The 18,298-nt window shown below is 49.1% G+C and overlaps 1 long non-coding RNA gene across 1 annotated transcript; it reads left to right on the top strand.

Moving 5' to 3' along the window:
- The first annotated feature begins 1,240 nt into the window (after window positions 1-1,240).
- LOC141046854 (uncharacterized) lies at window positions 1,241-10,016 on the top strand. Its single transcript, XR_012219679.1, has 5 exons — window positions 1,241-1,702; window positions 6,260-7,379; window positions 7,456-7,519; window positions 7,595-7,681; window positions 9,111-10,016. It is a non-coding gene; the product is annotated as an uncharacterized lncRNA (long non-coding RNA).
- The last annotated feature ends 8,282 nt before the right edge of the window (window positions 10,017-18,298 follow it).

Here is an 18,298-nt window from a genome sequence, read left to right as displayed (position 1 = left end):
GTGGGGTGGAGGGAGGGGAAGCTCAGCACAGTGTATGGGGTCAGCTGTGTGGGGCATGGCAGGGATACAGGCTGTCCCGGTGGGGTGGAGGGAGGGGAAGCTCAGCACAGTGTATGGGGTCAGCTGTGTGGGGCATGGCAGGGATACAGGCTGTCCCGGTGGGGGGAGGGGAAGCTCAGCACAGTGTATGGGGTCAGCTGTGTGGGGCATGGCGGGGATACAGGCTGTCCCGGTGGGGTGGAGGAAGGGGAAGCTCAGCACAGTGTATGGGGTCAGCTGTGTGGGGCATGGCAGGGATACAGGCTGTCCCGGTGGGGTGGGGGGAGGGGAAGCTCAGCACAGTGTATGGGGTCAGCTGTGTGGGGCATGGCAGGGATACAGGCTGTCCCGGTGGGGTGGAGGGAGGGGAAGCTCAGCACAGTGTATGGGGTCAGCTGTGTGGGGCATGGCGGGGATACAGGCTGTCCCGGTGGGGTGGAGGGAGGGGAAGCTCAGCACAGTGTATGGGGTCAGCTGTGTGGGGCATGGCGGGGATACAGGCTGTCCCGGTGGGGTGGGGGGAGGGGAAGCTCAGCACAGTGTATGGGGTCAGCTGTGTGGGGCATGGCAGGGATACAGGCTGTCCCGGTGGGGGGAGGGGAAGCTCAGCACAGTGTATGGGGTCAGCTGTGTGGGGCATGGCAGGGATACAGGCTGTCCCGGTGGGGTGAGGGGAAGCTCAGCACAGTGTATGGGGTCAGCTGTGTGGGGCATGGCAGGGATACAGGCTGTCCCGGTGGGGTGGAGGAAGGGGAAGCTCAGCACAGTGTATGGGGTCAGCTGTGTGGGGCATGGCAGGGATACAGGCTGTCCCGGTGGGGTGGGGGGAGGGGAAGTTCAGCACAGTGTATGGGGTCAGCTGTGTGGGGCATGGCAGGGATATAGGCTGTCCCGGTGGGGTGGGGGGAGGGGAAGCTCAGCACAGTGTATGGGGTCAGCTGTGTGGGGCATGGCAGGGATACAGGCTGTCCCGGTGGGGTGGGGGGAGGGGAAGCTCAGCACAGTGTATGGGGTCAGCTGTGTGGGGCATGGCAGGGAAACAGGCTGTCCCGGTGGGTTGGAGGGAGGGGTAGCTCAGCACAGAGTATGGGGTCAGCTGTGGGGGGCACGGCAGGGATACAGGCTGTCCAGTTGGGGTGGAGGGAGGGGATGCTCAGCACAGTATATGGGGTCAGCTGTGGGGGGCACGGCGGGGATACAGGCTGTCCCGGTGGGTGGGAGGGTGAGCTGACATGCAGGGGGCTGTGTTATCATTTCTGTGAACACTAGCAGGGCTTAGAATAGAAATAATAGTAAAATACAATAATTCGATAATTCATTTTTTTTTCTTTCCCTGTTTGTCATTAGCTAACAGAGCATAACCCACAGGTAACACTTGAGGAAGCCGCCACCGCGCGCTGTGTCTGCTGGAACCATACACTCATGGATGAAGATTCATATTTAATGTATTAATAGAATTAATAGGATTTAGAATAAAAATAATTTTAAAATTCAATAATTTCCTTTTTTTTTTCAACTAGTTAACAAGGCATCTCAGAGACTGAACTGGCTCCATGTGGCAAGGACAACAAATTTCCCTGCTGGACGACATCACGATGGAGGGACGATGCTCTCCGGCCTCCATCATAATGTGGACCAGCTAGCCTCTTCATCCTTTGTTTGGGTAAGTAAAAATCCATGTACGTATCGTCAAAGTAGCTGTCATGACACGTACATTCATGTATGTGTATACATGTATATACAGTCACCTGTCATGACACCAGAGAGCTGTGTGGCTCTGTAGCACTCTCCAGCACCACACAGCGTCCTACACAGCATTGCGGCCTGCCACAGCCTCCTGCAGCCCCTGACAACCTGCCCCCGGGCTCCTGCAGCCCCTGACAACCTGCCCCCGGGCTCCTGCAGCCCCTGACAACCTGCCCCCGGGCTCCTGCAGCCCCTGACAACCTGCCCCCGGGCTCCTGCAGCCCCTGACAACCTGCCCCCGGGCTCCTGCAGCCCCTGACAACCTGCCCCCGGGCTCCTGCAGCCCCTGACAACCTGCCCCCGGGCAGTGCCGCAGAGTCCCTGGCAGTGCCGCAGAGTCCCTGGCAGTGCCGCAGAGTCCCTGGCAGTGCCGCAGAGTCCCTGGCAGTCTCACTCAGTGCCTGTGATAAGAGTGGTCCCTAAAATGTGGGGGGGCGCCGTGCCCTCACCCTCCGAAAAATCTCCCCTTCCATGCCAATTGGCACGTCGAGGGCCCGGTAAGCGACGGCCATTTGCCACGGTCGTTACCCGGTTCTCGACATGCCAATGCCATCAGGCAAGTCGAGGTCTGGGTAAGAAACGTGGCTATACCACGTATGTTACCGGGATCTCGATACTATCCTGTGGATGGAACGTGGGGGGGAGCTCGCGGTTCTGGGTCTGTTTCTCTTGAACCACAAGTCACAGCAACCCAGTTTTGGTGTCTTTTTCGTAGTGGAGACTCTCAGCTGTCCACCCTGGGAGCGACTAATGTCTGGCTCTTACGGCACGGGAGTGGTGGTCCTCAGAGCCAGGGCCTAGGTTCTCCGGAACCGCAAGTCGCAGCCGGGCGAAACGGGTCTTAAAATCTGGGGAATTCCCTCGGTTTTCATCCCCCAAAGTGGCTCGTCACTGTGCGCTTAGGCTAGCCGGCTCTCATCCTCAGTATGTCACATTCAACAGTGAGAGCCGGCTAATGGTGCAGGCTTGAGGGGGAACAAATGCCCAACAGAGCAGCACACAGCCCCAATAAATATTTCCCCACATCAGTCTGGTAATTAGATTTCAAATGACACCCCAGTGGCCCCTCTGGCTTTACCAGAAGTCGCACCAGGGGCCCAATATCTGATTTGGACAGCAGATTTGAAAAGACATTTTGAGGCCTTGGGTCGGTTTTGAGGTTCTGAAACCCCACAACTACCCAGCAGAAGGTACCAGGCCAACCAAACTTGGCAGGAAAATTGTCCAGGATGCCTCCTACAAACAGAGACATCACTTGTCCCCCTGCTGCCCAGGGAATTTGAATTCTGGGGTCAGAGCATGGCTGTCCATTGATGAAAAGGATCCTGGTGGTGCAGGCTTGAGGGGGAACAAATGCCCAACAGAGCAGCACACAGCCGCAATAAATGTTCCCTCACATCAGTATGGTAATTAGCTTTCAAATGACACCCCAGTGGCCCCTCTGGATTTTACAGAAGTCGCACCAGGGGCCCAATATCTGATTTGGACAGCAGATTTGAAAAGACATTTTGAGGCCTTGGGTCGGTTTTGAGGTTCTGAAACCCCACAACTACCAAGCAGAAGGTACCAGGCCAACCAAACTTGGCAGGAATATTCTCCAGGATGCCTCCTTCAAACAGAGTCATAACTTGTCCCCCTGCTGCCCAGGGAATTTGAATTCAGGGGTCAGTGCATGGCTGTCCATTGATGAAAAGGATCCTGGTGGTGCAAGCTTGAGGGGGAACAAATGCCCAACAGAGCAGCACACAGCCCCAATAAATGTTCCCTCACATCAGTCTGGAAATTAGCTTTCAAACCACACCCCAATGGCCCCTCTGGCTTTACCAGATGTCGCACCAGGGGCCCAATATCTGATTTGGACAGCAGATTTGAAAAGACATTTTGAGGCCTTGGGTCGGTTTTGAGGTTCTGAAACCCCACAACTACCCAGCAGAAGGTACCAGGCCAACCAAACTTGGCAGTAATATTGTCCAGGATGCCACCTACATACAGAGACATGACTTGTCCCCCTGCTCCCCATGGAATTTGATTTCAGGGGGTCAGAGCATGGCTGTCCATGGATAAAAATGGTCCTGGTGGTGCAGGCTTGAGGGGGAACAAATGCCCAACAGAGCAGCACACAGCCCCAATAAATGTTCCCTCACATTTGTGTGGTAATTTGCTTTCAATTAACACCCCAGTGGCCCCTCTGGCTTTACCAGAAGTCGCACCAGGGGCCCAATATCTGATTTTGACAGGATGCCTCACAGAGACATCACTTTTCCCCCTGCTCCCCATCGAATTTGATTTCCTACCAAGTTTGGTTGGCCTGGTACCTTCTGCTGGGTAGTTGTGGGGTTTCAGAACCTCAAAACCGACCCAAGGCCTCAAAATGTCTTTTCAAATCTGCTGTCCAAATCAGATATTGGGCCCCTGGTGCGACTTCTGGTAAAGCCAGAGGGGCCACTGGGGTGTCATTTTAAAGCTAATTACCAGACTGATGTGAGGGAACATTTATTGGGGCTGTGTGCTGCTCTGTTAGGCATTTGTGCCCCCTCAAGCCTGCACCACCAGGATCCTTTTCATCAATGGACAGCCATGCTCTGACCCCAGAATTCAAATTCCCTGGGCAGCAGGGGGACAAGTGATGTCTCTGTTTGTAGGAGGCATCCTGGACAATTTTCCTGCCAAGTTTGGTTGGCCTGGTACCTTCTGCTGGGTAGTTGTGGGGTTTCAGAACCTCAAAACCGACCCAAGACCTCAAAATGTCTTTTCAAATCTGCTGTCCAAATCAGATATTGGGCACCTGGTGCGACCTCTGTTAAAGCCAGAGGGACCACTGGGGTGTCATTTGAAAGCTAACTACCAGACTGATGTGAGGGAACATTTATTGGGGCTGTGTGCTGCTCTGTTGGGCATTTGTTCCCCCTCAGGCCTTCACCACCTGAATCCTTTTCATCAGTGGACAGCCATCCTCTGACCCCTGAATTCAAATTCCCTGGGCAGCAGGGGGACAAGTGATGTCTCTGTTTGAAGGAGGCATCCTGGACAATATTCCTGCCAAGTTTGGTTGGCCTGGTACCTTCTGCTGGGTAATTGTGAGGTTTCAGAAGCTCAAAACCGACCCAAGGCCTCAAAATGTCTTTTCAAATCTGCTGTCCAAATCAGATATTGGGCCCCTGGTGCGACTTCTGGTAAAGCCAGAGGGGCCACTTGGGTGTCATTTGAAAGCTAATTACCAGACTGATGTGAGGGAACATTTATTGGGGCTGTGTGCTGCTCTGTTGGGCATTTGTTCCCCCTCAAGCCTGCACCACCAGGATCCTTTTTTATCAATGGACAGCCATGCACTGACCCCAGAAATCAAATTCCCTGGGCAGCAGGGGGACAAGTGATGTCTCTGTTTGTAGGAGGCATCCTGGACAATATTCCAATATGAAACGTGAATATACTACGTGTGTTACCGGGCTCTCGATACTATCCTTTGGATGGAACGTGGGGGGAGCTCGCGGTTCTGGGTCTGTTTCTCTTGAACCACAAGTCACAGCAACCCAGTTTTGGTGTCTTTTTCGTAGCGGAGACTCTCAGCAGTCCACCCTGGGAGCGACTAATGTCTGGCGCTTACGGCACGGGAGTGGTGGTCCTCAGAGCCAGGGCCTAGGTTCTCCGGAACCGCAAGTCGCAGCCGGGAGAAACGGGTCTTAAAATCTGGGGAATTCCCTCGGTTTTCATCCCCCAAAGTGGCTCGTCACTGTGCGCTTAGGCTGCGGAGCTACCCAGCAAAAAGATGAAAACGTCGGCCATTTTGACAGGGAGCGGGGGGTGCGAAACATTTTCCCCCTGGCATGTGATATGTCAATCGAATAGAGAATTTCACCCAGAAAACAATGGCGTGCTTTTTTTCCACGTTGCGTTAGTGGTTTTCGATTTAATGTGGCGTTTTACTTTTGTTTTAGGCAAAATGAATGATATTCTCCAAAAGTGCCAGCGAGAAGAGGGGGCCCTGAAATGTGTGGGGGGGCACCGTGCCCTCACCCTCCGAAAGATCTAGTGGCCGACTGCCACCGCCACGGAGATATGATCGATTTCCAATGCATGTCTACAAGAAAAACATGCCAAAACTTCGAGGGTTCAATGGTCTGATGCTAGCCCTTTTACGGGAAGAAATCCCAAGGTGTGCCCTTCAAATAGACACCAAAAGCATGTGGCTGCAAATTGTGGTTCCAGAGAAATGAGACCAAGACCTCCGGCACCCAAGGTTCAATGCAAATTGGATGGTCAAGGCCTGGTTAACGAACGGGGCGTGTATGCGGCTGTTACCCGGATCTCGATATAGTAATTTAAATGGAACGGAGATACCACTTTGATTAGGTGGTTACACTTCCTCTTGTACCTAGGTGGCACAAGAAGACGTGGAGCTGCCTTTTTCTTGCAGTGACTAGGGTTCGAATCCTTTTATTGTTTAACTCAATATTTATTTTTCTATTTCTTTAAGGGGTGTGTTCTTAAACTTGAGTAGTGACAGCACAGCCAATCATGATGAGGAGGAAGTTGAGGTGAGGATTTGAATATGGGGCATGTCTTTACTTGCTTTCAAACTGCCTAGGAGGAAAGATGGCTGAGAGACAAACTGTAAGTACATAAATCAGCAACCCGGTTTTGGTGTCTATTTGAAGTGCAGTGCCTGGGCTTTCTTCCCCTAAAAGCGCTAGTGTCCAGGGCTTATGAAGGCAGAGCAGTGACCCCAGATTTTGGGCATTTTTTTTCTCATAGATATGCATTGGAAAGTGGATAAGGGTGGTCCGTTTTGGGCAAATTTCTCTGGAATTCAAGTCACTGCAGGGCAGTGAGGGTCTTAAAATTTGTGGGAGACTCTGTACTCACCCTGTTAAAGATCTAGATTCTGTGTGCATCAGCCACGGAGATATAATCGCTTAGCTCCCTATGATGAATCCCATTAATTTAGGACTTTGACAATTTTTTCACCTACAAATTACCAGAAGTCCTAAATGAATGGCATAGTAGGAAAAGCGCACTGGCAAATAGTACATGTGTTGATGAGCATGCTTCCTATAATTTATAGCATTTTTTACAGAGAGGCTTCAAAATGGCACATGCTCTGATGTACAATTCGAATTGACCCAGATTCCTTGTCCTTAACTATGTGCACATGCTGCGGATTATGTGCGGATTCATCCGCGCGGATTTTGTAAAATCCGCAGGTGAAACCGCAGGTCAAAAGACCTGCGGTTTTACCTGCGGATTGCTCTGCGGTTTTGCCCTGCGGTTTTTCATCTCCTCAATGGAGGAGATGGCAAACCGCAGGAGAATCCGCAGAAAGAATTGACATGTCAATTCTTTCTGCGGATTGAAAACCGCAGATAATCCGCGAGGAAAATTCCGCACCGTCTGCACTGCGGTTTTTGATTCCCATAGGGAATCATGGTACTGTACACCGCAGCAAAAACTGCTGCGGGTCCGCAGCGGCCAAAACCGCTGCGGAACCGCAGCAAAATCCGCAGCGTGTGCACACAGCCTAAGATGTCTTTATTTTTTCTAGGATTTTGCACACTACAATTATGAAGAATCATTGGTCCATGTTTCCCAAAAAAGAGGTGGGTTGAATCATAAAAGAACATGAGGCTGTGGTGTCACATGCAATATTTAATAGCATTTCATATTCGGTTTCAGCTATTTCTGATGTAATGGTGAAAAAGTGAAGCGTTCCAGGGAGGTGGAGGTGTTTACCATACAGGTAATGTTCTGCTCACATATTCATCCACGTTCCCATTTGTTCTCCATCCTCTTAACCACATTACTCTCTCTGTAGGTCAGAGGTTGGCGTCGGTACAGAATGTTAAAACTGATAAACGATGCCCTGGAACATCAGGATGAAGCATACCAGTTGAAACCCAAGGTACGGAGTCCTGTTAAATTACTTTTACGCGGGATGATTTATCAGGCTATTACGCCCATCTAGCACCTCGATTGTCAATGTGACTTTACACACAACTATTAAGCAACTGTCGCTCAGTAGTCGGTGATGAGCGACTATCGTTCCAATTGTGCACGACCACACACCGGACACTAAATGATATTCCCTCAGTCACTCAGATCATGCAGTGTTGTTTTGTTTGGCTGAGTACATGCTATCGCCAGTATTTCATTAGCACACTGGCTGGGGAACAGTTCCAGTCTTTTGTCTGCACTGCATTAGCACTGTGAAGAGGTTTGTACTACACCACGATGCATGACACTTCACCAAATAGCACTCCGGTATATGATAAAAGGGTTAAACGCTCACCCGAATGCTGACCGAGGCATCCTGCAGTACTTCAGGACCTTCAACAGCATCAGAGATCATTTGATCTCCAACATCATTGAAGGTCCTGCAAGAAGCCTCATTGAGCAGCGGTGTCATTCAGGTGTGTAAAGCCAGCCCTTTGATTTAAAAAAAAAAAGTGACAATGAACACTGAGCAACTTCTAGATCAGCAATCTTGGGCAGAAAACAAGTATTTTGCTCTGAAGGTACACAGCCTATCAGTACAGGATCCATTAAAGTTGTTCACTGACTGGGGTGGGAGGTGGTAGGGGAGGTAGTGAAGAAAAAATAAAATAAAATCAGTTGGAAAAAAAACTTGCACATCTCCACAGCCAGGTTGTCTACATTCAACCCTTCTGATTGCAGGCACAGACATCTCAGAACCTCCCATATAACAAAGGAGATAAGAGTTGGTGTGTAGAAAACATTGCTATGCGGAGGGGTAGACATTACATTTTTATAAAATAAAATGAGCAAACTCCACATAGCAAAGTTTTCTACAGCCCTTAACTTGTTATCTCCTTTCCTATCTGCTACTATTGTGACCTGACTCGCAGCCTAAGGCTATGTGCACACGGGGAAAATCCACCTGCGGATTTTTCTGCGCAGAATTCACAAAATCCGCAGGTCAAATGAGCTGCATTTTTCCTGCGGATTTCTTCCTTTTTTAGTGCAGTTTTGATGCGGTTTTTCAGTGCGGTTTTCCCCCTGCGGTTTTTGAGAATGGGGAGATAGAAAACCGCACAAAAGAAGTCACATGCAGTTGTTTGAAAACCGCACACCCACTTTCTGCAGCGTCTGCACAGATTTTTTTTTTTCCATAGATTTACATGCTACTGTAAATCACTGTGCGGTTCTGCGGGAAAAATGCATCGTGTGCACATGGCCTAAAAGCATCTTTGATTACAGTATATAATGTATAATATTTTGTGGGTGACAATGTTGCCGAGGTGCCATACCAGACTGTCACTATGTATAATGTTGCACTGTGCAATATTGATCAAATTTTTTTCTCTCCCCAGTTTGGATACGGTTTCACAAATTGGCAATAATGAAGATGGAGAAAGGAAGCTATGCCATTGCTGTAAAGCACAGGAATAAGACCAAATATAGTTTTATGTTTGTTTCTCTAAATAACATGACGTTTGCTTTGGTTTTGTTCCCTTTTCTATAGTATAGTGGTGATATGAATATGATATGTACATGTCAGCATACCCTGTGGACTTTTTCTACTGTGAATTTTAGGAGCTTGACACTTGCACAATGAATAATGATGAGGTGTCCGTGTGACCAGAGGTTACAGAATGCAATTGTACCCATTGTATCTGATGAGGTTATTCTCATATGTGTTTTTCTGTCACAGGCCAGAAAAAGGAGATGAAAGTAGAATGGTCCTGGATAATCAGACAGTGCATGCACTAGGGCTCATGCCTTGTCTTTCAGGCAACTAACTCACAGCTATGTGAATACAGCTACAAGCAAGCTAAAGTACTTAATGACTAGTAGGGAGTGAGAGGTGCTATAAAAGTACAGAGTACCTGAAGGCCATGAGTACAAAGATGGCTTTACAAACCCTAATACCATTAAACAAGTCTTCTATAGCCCACACACAACTACAACATAGCCAGCTTAAATAATATTTTATTGAATTAAAACGAAAGCTCAAACTGTTAAAAATATAATTCAAATAAGAGTGCATTTACTCAGGCAATTAATCCAGTGACATTGTCAAGGGATGGGCCTTAAATTTATCAGCTCAGATCCCTGTGCATAGTCCTCACTTTGGCCGTGATGCCAGAGCAATTGACAGGTTTTTTTCATCATTGCTGATAGCCCTAGGCCTTAAAAGCGTACAAATTTTTATATATATATATATATACTGTGACAGATCTGTCACTTCTCTGTGTGCGAAATTCACAGTAAATATGCAGGTGACTACATTGCATATTTACTGCAACGTGTACCAGTTTTACGTGCAAGAACCATCCATACGCATGTGTGGATCAGCCCTTGGAATCCCCTGTTTCTATATATATATATATATATATATATATATTACACACACACATTGGAAAGAAACAGGGGATTCCAAGGGCTGAGCCACACATGCGTATGGATGGTTCTTGCACATAAAACTGGTACACGTTGCAGTAAATATGCAATGTAGTCACCTGCATATTTACTGTGAATTTTGCACACAGAGAAGTGACAGATCTGTCACTTCTGTGTTTTAACCCTGTAACATCTTATCTGATATACCAGCACAGATGTTACAGGTGGATGGGGCATCAAGGGTTAATTACTTACCTCCTTCTGCACACTTATTGCAGGATACACACGGATTTTGTGTGCATTCCACATTTGCAGAAATCACACAAAACACTTGATAACAATATGCATGTGTGGATGGGCCACAAGTTTGAAGACCCCCCCCTGAATATATATATATATAAAAAGTTTAGTTACGCTTTAACAATACACTAGAATAAAAACCATTAGTTTAATAAACAAAAACATTGCAGAGCAGCAACATGCACATTATTTAAAAGACTAAATTTCACCTGCAAAAGAGAAAAAAAAAAGTTAGAATAGACTCAATTAAAGGTGAACTATAGTATTAGAAGAACAGCTGCCTCCTTGCAAAAAACTGCCACTTCCAAACTGGCGTTAAGTGAAGTCATGATGCTCAGCTCCATTGAACTCAATAGAGCTGAGCCTCAATATCACATATTTCTGGAAGCTGTTTTTCTGTTGCTAGAGTACCCACCTAAAACGCAAACAAAAATGAACTTTAACTTCGGAGTCTCTTCAGCATGACCACAGGGTTCATATTCCATCTCCTCATCTGCGATGTACTTGTTTCTTTAGTGCTTAGAAGGAAAAAGGAATGATGTTACAACTGAAAGATATGCATAAAAAAATCCACACTTCTAGAATACTGGCACTCAGCCAAAGTACAGTAATGCTTCACAGAAATGCTGCAAAGTGTTACTATGCTTTAAGGTTTTTCCATGAGTCCTGGCTATCACATTAAAGGGTGAGCGCCGGTGGCAGGATTTTTTTTTTCTTCCAATGTTATCCCCTATCCATAGAATAGTTTTTAAAGTTCCATACAATAGAATTATCTACAGTTTCAAACTCAGTGGCTGGTGTGGCTAGTCCCTGACAAGTACAGTAAGAATTTAATATAAATAGAAGTGTTCAATAATTACCTTGAAGAGCTCCTTTTCTGGTTCTGCCTCATGGAACGTGTCTGCATGAGAAAGGACGGGGAAGGTACATGTGCCCTGAAATGAATACATTAGTATTAAAAGCTGGTAATGAGTGCATCCATTAGCTTGGCACCATGGTATTGGAGTAAAGGTATTTTCACCTTGCACTCGAAGTCTCTTCATGCTCACTCTCCAGTTCTTCGGGAATCAGTTCTGGTATCTGGGAACTGTGGACTGCAGCTGTCTGGTCTCTTCTTCCCCTGGTGTTCTCTTCTGCAACCCTTTAGGGGAATCAAAAAGAAGAAAAAAAGAAGTCTTTGTCAAGTTTATTTCAAAGCATGTATTATTTTCATTTCACAATAAAATACCTTGAAGTGCTGGCTGTGGCTTCTTGACTCGCTGACTTCCGTGCTTCCATCAGTAGGCTTTGTCCATGGCAAATGTCATCCATGTTCTTTTCCCGGTAGTTCCTGTCCGCTGTAAGATTTGAATGTGCCAAATACCTGGCGACCAGACGTTGTTGCACGTCAGTACATCTTGAGAGAGTCCAGGATTCAAGCACTTTTCTAACCATCTGGCTGGTGACTATGGGGAGATGAAACCTAAAAAAAAAAAAAAAAAAAAATTTTATATATATATATACACTACATGTAGAGACTAAGTTGTATGACTTTTAATAATCTTACTTCCTGTGAAAACGGTTCATATCATTGGTTACGTTTTTTGTAGAGGAGACTCTCGGCTGTCCACCCTGGGAGCGACTAATGTCTGGCGCTTACGGCACGGGAGTGGTGGTCCTCAGAGCCAGGGCCTAGGTTCTCCGGAACCGCAAGTCGCAGCCGGGCGAAACGGGTCTTGAAATCTGGGGAATTCCCTCGGTTTTCATCCCCCAAAGTGGCTCGTCACTGTGCGCTTAGGCTACGGAGCTACCCAGCAAAAAGATGAAAACGTCGGCCATTTTGACAGGGAGCGGGGGGTGCGAAACATTTTCCCCCTGGCGTGCGATATGTCAATCGAATAGAGAATTTCACCCAGAAAACAATGGCGTGTTTTTTTTCCACGTTGCGTTAGTGGTTTTCGATTTAATGTGGCGTTTTACTTTTGTTTTAGGCAAAATGAATGATATTCTCCACTAACAAAGTGCCAGCGAGAAGAGGGGGCCCTGAAATGTGTGTGTGTTTGTGTGTGTGTGTGGGGGGGGGTGTGCACCCGTGCCCTCACCCTCCGAAAAATCTCCCCTTCCATGTCAATTGGCACGTCGAGGGCCCGGTAAGCCATTTGCCACGGTCGTTACCCGGTTCTCGACAGGCCAATGCCATCAGGCAAGTCGAGGTCTGGGTAAGAAACGTGAATATACTATGTGTGTTACCGGGCTCTCGATACTATCCTTTGGATGGAACGTGGGAACAATGGGATGCATTGTGCTATGCGTTTAAGCGGAAACGCTTAAAAACGCAACGTGTGCACATAGCCTCAGAGTAAACATAACCAGTGCCAGAGGGTCCACAAATAGTGCCAGAGTGCCCCATAAACAGTGGCAGACAGTACACATAAGCAGTGCCAGAGGGTACACATGAACAAATAGTGCACCTAGGAACAGTACCATTGTCCCCATAAGCTGTACCAACAAAGTCAAGGCACTCTCCATCTCCTCCTTGACAGGAGAGGAGAGGGAGAGAAAAAAAGAAAGACAGACAGAGAGAGACAATATTTCCCTCTGGAGAGACCGCGGATGTCCCACCTGAGGCCCTAAAGTTTACTTTGCATTCACCTTCAATAGACATACATTGGAATGTGCCAGAGAGAACAGTGTTTTTACACTATGTGTGGACCCAGCCAAACACACTGTGATCACAGGAAACAGTGGCAGACAGTACACATAAGCCGTGCCAGAGGGTACACATGAACAAATAGTGCACCTAGGAACAGTACCATTGTCCCCATAAGCTGTACCAACAAAGTCAAGGCGCTCTCCATCTCCTCCTTGACAGGAGAGGGAGAGAAAAAAAGAAAGAGAGACAGAGACAGACAATATTTCCCTCTGGAGAGACCGCGGATGTCCCACCTGAGGCCCTAAAGTTTACTTTGCATTCACCTTCAATAGACATACATTGGAATGTGCCAGAGAGAACAGTGTTTTTACACTATGTGTGGACCCAGCCAAACACAAAGGCTGTGTGCACACGCTGCGGATTTTGCTGCGGTTCCGCAGCGGTTTTGGCCGCTGCGGACCCGCAGCAGTTTTTGCTGCGGTGTACAGTACCATGATTCCCTATGGGAATCAAAAACCGCAGTGCAGACGGTGCGGAATTTTCCGCGCGGATTATCTGCGGTTTTCAATCCGCAGAAAGAATTGACATGTCAATTCTTTCTGCGGATTCTCCTGCGGTTTGCCATCTCCTCCATTGAGGAGATGAAAAACCGCAGGGCAAAACCGCAGAGCAATCCGCAGGTAAAACCGCAGGTCTTTTGACCTGCGGTTTCACCTGCGGATTTTACAAAATCCGCGCGGATGAATCCGCACATAATCCGCAGCGTGTGCACACAGCCAAACAGACTGTGATCACAGGAGAAGGTGGGAACAACTCCTGTACATTAGGAAGATAAATACTGCTGGGGGTTCTGTAATATACTTACTGCTTTGCTGGTGAAGACGACATTGCATCCATATCTGTGTTCATTGCATCCATATCTGTGTTCATTGCATCCATATCTGTGTTCAGGCTTCACTTCACTGAGCTGTTAGAATTGTGTGGGAACTTGGTCACAATTCAAAAAGAAACTGTTCTTTGCAAGGCTTATCATTGGTCCCCCATTTAAACTCCTCCCTCCAATGAATCTCATCAGGCAAGTCGATGTCTGGGTAAGAAACGTGGCTATACCACGTATGTTACCGGGACCTCGATACTATCCTTTGGATGGAACGTGGGGGGGAGCTCGCGGTTCTGGGTCTGTTTCTCTTGAACCACAAGTCACAGCAACCCAGTTTTGGTGTCTTTTTCGTAGAGGAGACTCTCAGCTGTCCACCCTGGGAGCGACTAATGTCTGGCGCTTACGGCACGGGAGTGGTGGTCCTCAGAGCCAGGGCCTAGGTTCTCCGGAACCGCAAGTCGCAGCCGGGCGAAACGGGTCTTAAAATCTGGGGAATTCCCTCGGTTTTCATCCCCCAAAGTGGCTTGTCACTGTGCGCTTAGGCTGCGGAGCTACCCAGCAAAAAGATGAAAACGTCGGCCATTTTGACAGGGAGCGGGGGGTGCGAAACATTTTCCCCCTGGCGTGCGATATGTCAATCGAATTGAGAATTTCACCCAGAAAACAACGGCGTGTTTTCCATTGAGGTAGCCCCTTTTAGGTAGCAATCTGAAGAACGTGTGTGCAAAATTTGGGGTTGCTGGCACCTTCCCCTCGGGAGTTGTGGGGTCTGAGGCCCCAGAAAGCTGATCCAGGCAGATAATTCTTTAGGAGGGCTGGTTCTTTTTGCGCTTTCGGGGTCCTCTGATCGGCTTCTGGGCATGCTAGCGGGGCGCACGAGGTGGCGTTGGAAAGCTTAGGACCTGCTTTGGGCTTGATAACAGGTCCTGGGGCCGTGAAGTACTCCCCTGGAATTTTTTTACCCTTTATAGCATGTAGACAGATGATGATTTTAGCCGGGGCGAGCACGCTATGACCCCCTGATTGCCAATTCCTCTGTGTTCAGGGGCCCCATTGAGGTAGCCCCTTTTAGGTAGCAGTCTGAAGAACGTGTGTGCAAAATTTGGGGTTGCTGGCACCTTCCCCTCGGGAGTTGTGGGGTCTGAGGCCCCAGAAAGCTGATCCAGGCAGATCATTCTTTAGGAGGGCTGGTTCTTTTTGAGCTTTCGGGGTCCCCTGATCGGCTTCTGGGCATGCTAGCGGGGCGCACGAGGTGGCGTTGGAAAGCTTAGGACCTGCTCTGGGCTTGATAACAGGTCCTGGGGCCGTGAAGTACTCCCCTGGAATTTTTTTACCCTTTATAGCATGTAGACAGATGATGATTTTAGCCGGGGGGGAGCACGCTATGACCCCCTGATTGCCAATTCCTCTGTGTTCAGGGGCCCCATTGAGGTAGCCCCTTTTAGGTAGCAGTCTGAAGAACGTGTGTGCAAAATTTGGGGTTGCTGGCACCTTCCCCTCTGGAGTTGTGGGGTCTGAGGCCCCAGAAAGCTGATCCAGACAGATCATTCTTTAGGAGGGTTGGTTCTTTTTGAGCTTTCGGGGTCCCCTGATCGGCTTCTGGGCATGCTAGCGGGGCGCACGAGGTGGCGTTGGAAAGCTTAGGACCTGCTCTGGGCTTGATAACAGGTCCTGGGGCCGTGAAGTACTCCCCTGGAATTTTTTTACCCTTTATAGCATGTAGACAGATGATGATTTTAGCCGGGGGGAGCACGCTATGACCCCCTGATTGCCAATTCCTCTGTGTTCAGGGGCCCCATTGAGGTAGCCCCTTTTAGGTAGCAGTCTGAAGAACGTGTGTGCAAAATTTGGGGTTGCTGGCACCTTCCCCTCGGGAGTTGTGGGGTCTGAGGCCCCAGAAAGCTGATCCAGGCAGATCATTCTTTAGGAGGGCTGGTTCTTTTTGAGCTTTCGGGGTCCCCTGATCGGCTTCTGGGCATGCTAGTGGGGCGCACGAGGTGTCGTTGGAAAGCTTAGGACCTGCTCTGGGCTTGATAACAGGTCCTGGGGCCGTGAAGTACTCCCCTGGAATTTTTTTACCCTTTATAGCATGTAGACAGATGATGATTTTAGCCGGGGGGGAGCACGCTATGACCCCCTGATTGCCAATTCCTCAGTGTTCAGGGGCCCCATTGAGGTAGCCCCTTTTAGGTAGCAGTCTGAAGAACGTGTGTGCAAAATTTGGGGTTGCTGGCACCTTCCCCTCGGGAGTTGTGGGGTCTGAGGCCCCAGAAAGCTGATCCAGGCAGATCATACTTTAGGAGGGCTGGTTCTTTTTGCGCTTTCGGGGTCCCCTCATCGGCTTCTGCGCATGCAAGCGGGGCGCACGAGGTGACGTTGGAAAGCTTAGGACCTGCTCTGGGCTTGATAACAGGTCCTGGGGCCGTGAAGTACTCCCCTGGAATTTTTTTACCCTTTATAGCACGTAGACAGATGATGATTTTAGCCGGGGGGAGCACGCTATGACCCCCTGATTGCCAATTTCTCTGTGTTCAGGGGCCCCATTGAGGTAGCCCCTTTTAGGTAGCAGTCTGAAGAACGTGTGTGAAAAATTTGGGGTTGCTGGCACCTTCCCCTCGGGAGTTGTGGGGTCTGAGGCCCCAGAAAGCTGATCCAGGCAGATCCTACTTTAGGAGGGCTGGTTCTTTTTGCGCTTTCGGGGTCCCCTGATCGGCTTCTGGGCATGCTAGCGGGGCGCACGAGGTGGCGTTGGAAAGCTTATGACCTGCTCTGGGCTTGATAACAGGTCCTGGGGCCGTGAAGTACTCCCCTGGAATTTTTTTACCCTTTATAGCATGTAGACAGATGATGATTTTAGCCGGTGGGAGCACGCTATGACCCCCTGATTGCCAATTCCTCTGTGTTCAGGGGCCACATTGAGGTGCCCCCTTTTAGGTAGCAGTCTGAAGAACGTGTGTGCAAAATTTGGGGTTGCTGGCACCTTCCCCTCGGGAGTTGTGGGGTCTGAGGCCCCAGAAAGCTGATCCAGGCAGATCATTCTTTAGGAGGGCTGGTTCTTTTTGCGCTTTCGGGGTCCCCTGATCGGCTTCTGGGCATGCTAGCGGGGCGCACGAGGTGGCGTTGGAAAGCTTAGGACCTACTCTGGGCTTGATAACAGGTCCTGGGGCCGTGAAGTACTCCCCTGGAATATTTTTACCCTTTATAGCATGTAGACAGATGATGATTTTAGCCGGGGGGAGCACGCTATGACCCCCTGATTGCCAATTTATCTGTGTTCAGGGGCCCCATTGAGGTACCCCATTTTAGGTAGCAGTCTGAAGAACGTGTGTGCAAAATTTGGGGTTGCTGGCACCTTCCCCTCGGGAGTTGTGGGGTCTGAGGCCCCAGAAAGCTGATCCAGGCAGATCATACTTTATGAGGGCTGGTTCTTTTTGCGCTTTCGGGGTCCCCTGATCGGCTTCTAGAATTTCACCCAGAAAACAATGGCGTGTTTTTTTTCCACGTTGCGTTAGTGGTTTTCGATTTAATGTGGCGTTTTACTTTTGTTTTAGGCAAAATGAATGATATTCTCCACTAACAAAGTGCCAGCGAGAAGAGGGGGCCCTGAAATGTGTTTGTGTGTGTGTGGGGGGGGGTGCGTCCGTGCCTTCACCCTCCAAAAAATCTCCCCTTCCATGCCAATTGGCACGTCGAGGGCCCGGTAAGCGACGGCCATTTGCCACGGTCGTTACCCGGTTCTCGACATGCCAATGCCATCAGGCAAGTCGAGGTCTGGGTAAGAAACGTCGCTATACCACGTATGTTACCGGGATCTCGATACTATCCTTTGGATGGAACGTGGGGGGGAGCTCGCGGTTCTGGGTCTGTTTCTCTTGAACCACAAGTCACAGCAACCCAGTTTTGGTGTCTTTTTCGTAGAGGAGACTCTCAGCAGTCCACCCTGGGAGCGAGTAATGTCTGGCGCTTACGGCACGGGAGTGGTGGTCCTCAGAGCCAGGGCCTAGGTTCTCCGGAACCGCAAGTCGCAGCCGGGCGAAACGGGTCTTGAAATCTGGGGAATTCCCTCGGTTTTCATCCCCCAAAGTGGCTCGTCACTGTGCGCTTAGGCTGCGGAGCTAGCCAGCAAAAAGATGAAAACGTCGGCCATTTTGACAGGGAGCGGGGGGGTGCGAAACATTTTCCCCCTGGCGTGCGATATGTCAATCGAATAGAGAATTTCACCCAGAAAACAATGGCGTGCTTTTTTTCCAAGTTGCGTTAGTGGTTTTCGATTTAATTTGGCGTTTTACTTTTGTTTTAGGCAAAATGAATGATATTCTCCACTAACAAAGTGCCAGCGAGAAGAG

Source organism: Dendrobates tinctorius, unplaced genomic scaffold (genome assembly GCF_039654945.1).
Source record: "Dendrobates tinctorius isolate UK_male_01 unplaced genomic scaffold, ASM3965494v1 ptg000122l, whole genome shotgun sequence".
NCBI classification, from domain to species: Eukaryota; Metazoa; Chordata; class Amphibia; order Anura; family Dendrobatidae; genus Dendrobates; species Dendrobates tinctorius.
The sequence above is the reverse complement of the archived record's forward strand: the minus strand, read 5'-3'. Positions and strand labels throughout refer to the sequence as shown.